Source organism: Lactuca sativa, chromosome 2 (assembly GCF_002870075.4).
Source record: "Lactuca sativa cultivar Salinas chromosome 2, Lsat_Salinas_v11, whole genome shotgun sequence".
NCBI classification, from domain to species: Eukaryota; Viridiplantae; Streptophyta; class Magnoliopsida; order Asterales; family Asteraceae; genus Lactuca; species Lactuca sativa.
The window spans coordinates 177,338,433-177,341,798 of record NC_056624.2 but is presented as its reverse complement, the minus strand read 5'-3'; the positions used below and the strand labels follow the sequence as shown (position 1 = coordinate 177,341,798).

At 34.2% G+C, this 3,366-nt stretch overlaps 1 long non-coding RNA gene across 1 annotated transcript; it reads right to left on the bottom strand.

Moving 5' to 3' along the window:
- Positions 1-380: 380 nt before the first annotated feature.
- Positions 381-2,961, bottom strand: LOC128132093 (uncharacterized). Its single transcript, XR_008230019.1, has 5 exons — positions 2,256-2,961; positions 1,950-2,064; positions 1,067-1,766; positions 859-963; positions 381-772 (listed from the first exon to the last, which is right to left on the bottom strand). It is a non-coding gene; the product is annotated as an uncharacterized LOC128132093 (long non-coding RNA).
- Between the last annotated feature and the right edge of the window lie 405 nt (positions 2,962-3,366).

Here is a 3,366-nt window from a genome sequence, read left to right as displayed (position 1 = left end):
TTTACTGTAAGTTTTTTTCAAAGATTTGTTCATGGAAAAAGTTTTTAAATGAGTTCCTATTCTGGATGTTCTATGTTTTATTAATAATAATTATATATATCAACACTTAAATATCTTTCCTTCTAGCCAAAGATTTTATTAATAATAATATCAATTAAAAGGATTCCTCAAAACAAAACTTGCAAATCTTACCAAAATTCTATTTTCACATTACTGTTAATTTGTTTAAAGCTTAACTAACTGTACGTATAATAAAAAAATTGAAAACACAACAACAGCGACACCAAAAAAATATGTGTAAAAAAAGGCAAAATGGAGAATATTAATGAACAAAACAGAAGAATAATCCAAGAAAACTATGGAATACTTGATACGTTTGATGTTAGAGCTTGGTTCTGCAAACAACTATATATGGCTCTGGAAAGTTGTTTGAACAAATAATAAAACAAACAAATAATTAAAAATTTCCTAAAAATTAAAGTTTTTGAAACTCTTTTAGTTGAGGAATTTTATCAAACAGGTTCTATGCATACCAAATAAAAATCGATTTCGCATGAAGAAATCGATTTTAGGCGTCACAAGGACATCTAATCGTGAAAGCATTGTGAGCTCAGTGTGGAACTCCTTGTTACCTTGAAACCCGGTGACCAGGTGGTTTACATGATCCACCTAGAAGAGGACTCCCTTGTAGACCTTTCCCGATGAAGTTTCTTTGGTTGAAGTGTTGAGTACAATCTTTTGTGGCCTGAAGGGGGATTTTGAAGTTGTTTGGCTGCTTCATTATGGACATAATTTGAACTAATTAATGTTGATCTAGTCTTAAACACTTTACGCATAAACAAAATTTACTGATTTAACCTTTGGGCGAGTTATTAGCGTACGATCTGAAGTACTTTCAGGGTTAGATGGAGGTATACTTTGAGTATACATCGTTGTCCCCTGAGCAACCTGAGCTTCTAATATCTATGCATATGCACACATACACAACAACAATTTACCAATATTTCATCAACATAAAAAATCGTATAATGAATTTCTAGAAAAATGAGAAATCTCCAGCATTTACCTCTGTATCAAGTGTAGGGGTGAGCGCGGTGCGGTTCGGTGCGGTTATTAGCCAAAACCTCACCACTAACCGCAAATGCGGTTAATCCATTTTCAAAACCGCATGGTGTGGTTATTTTTGCGGTGCGGTTAGGCGGTTATTTTTGCTGTGCGGTTTTGTTTTTTTGTGTTGCGGTTATTTTGTATGGTTTTTAACCACAGTTTAGAGCTTAAACGGTTTTAAAAGTTCAAACATATTAATTGTAATAATAATAAAAAAACCATAAAGTATAAGACAAATAACTTAAATCACAAATAACTAATATCTTAAAAACGTCAAATAAATACTAATTAACAATAAATATCTTAAAATTGTCTAATTTCATCATTTTTCTAAGTTAAACATAAGAAAAAACCAGCACTTTTGTCTTCTAGTATTTTATCCATCTTTTATTCATGAAACTTGTCTTATTTTTAATATTTAATATATTAATAATTAATTAAAAATTGTATATAATATATGCGGTGCGGTGCATTTTTTTTGCGGTTTTTGAAAATTAATAACCGCACCGCACCGCAAATTTGCGGTTTTTGAAAAACAGTAAACCTCACCATCGGTTTTTATTGCGGTTGCGGTTTTTCAGTTGCGGTTTTTGCGGTTAATTTTAGTTGCGGTGCGGTTTCTGCTCACCCCTAATCAAATGTATCATTTTTCTCCTTCACTGCATTTTTACATAACATTACAAAAAAATATATCAATATATATATATATATATATATATATATATATATATATATATATATATATATATATATATATATATATATATATATATATATTAAAAAACAAAACCGAGAGAGCATCACAAATTAGCAAAATACACAATCACATACATCCTACTAACCTACAAGAATTGAATTACAGCCTCCACATTCATAGACCAAAACTTCTGGTGGATCCAAAAGAACTTTCTGGCGTCTTGGGCATCGAACTAACCCTAGTTTAGTGTTTACCTGGGACTGAAGCCAACGTCTAAAAACTTTAAACACCCAAACGCAATTCAACTGGTGAAATTGAAACAATTTTTTTGTGAAATTGAAAACGAAACGTGAAATCGGAGATGAATGGTTTCCCATATGAATGCTTATTGCATTCAATACATCAGCAATAAGCAAAGATGTCAGCAGAAAACAAAAAACAAAAGACATACTTGCGGTGGAGACGGACGGAGATGGAGATGGGGACGGTCGCCACTGGGGAAAAAAATTTGTCGGTCCACCGCCTTTCTTGCAAGACTCATGGCTTTCTTCTCCATCGGATTGTCGCGAGAAGGGGAAAGTGGAAGTAGTCGGTGGCACATCCGTCATCAGGAAAGCTTCAAAAACAATCGAAAACAACTGTTGGAAGATCGGTGGAGACGCATATCTGAGCAGACATCGGTGGAGAAGCAACAGAGCGGGTGTTCATAATGGTAAGGAAGCGGTGAAGGGAAAGGAACGAAAAAAAAAACAGAGTCGGTGAGAGGGACGTTGAGAAGCGGTTGAGGTGTCGATGTTTCCCTCTAAAGGCGTTAATGGTGATTTTTAGGGCTAGAAGTCCTTACAGACACAATTTCGATCAGTGGTATCCGATCGGTCCAAATATGTAAGTGACCGGCGTTGGGTTATTATCCGACTCTACACCTTCGACATCCTAATTCCTTATACTATCGTCATCGATTCAGCACACACACATAAAGAAACGTATGTACATAGCCTAGACCGTTGATGTTCCCTGTAGTTGGTCGGTTGTACCAAGCGATGAGAAATCGTCGTTCAATTTTGGAAGCAATCCTGGAAGGGGTTTGTTGATCGATGGGGTTTATTGAGATTCTCGCAAAAAGGGGAAGACGAAAGAGGAATAAAGGTATCCAAGCATTTGAGGCGGTGCTTCTACCAGAGATGTCAGTAACATCAATCCAAATATTATTGGTCAAAAAAAACGGTGAACCAAATTAAAAAGAACACGTATAAATAAAGAAACTATATAATGGCATAAATTGACCCACTACAAAAACAAATAACAAATGAGAAAGAATTGCAAAGACACTCATACATAAGGGACCACTTTTGTCAAATCCTTAGCCACTTTACTGTAGCTAAGGATGGAAAATTTTAATATATATATATATATATATATATATATATATATATATATATATATATATAATTTCTACGGAAAATATAAGATATTTGGCAAAAAGGTCATGAACTTACCGTTTCTGGTCGACAAGTGGTGTATTTGTATCCATGCTCGTATATACTTTTAGCGATCCAAAATCA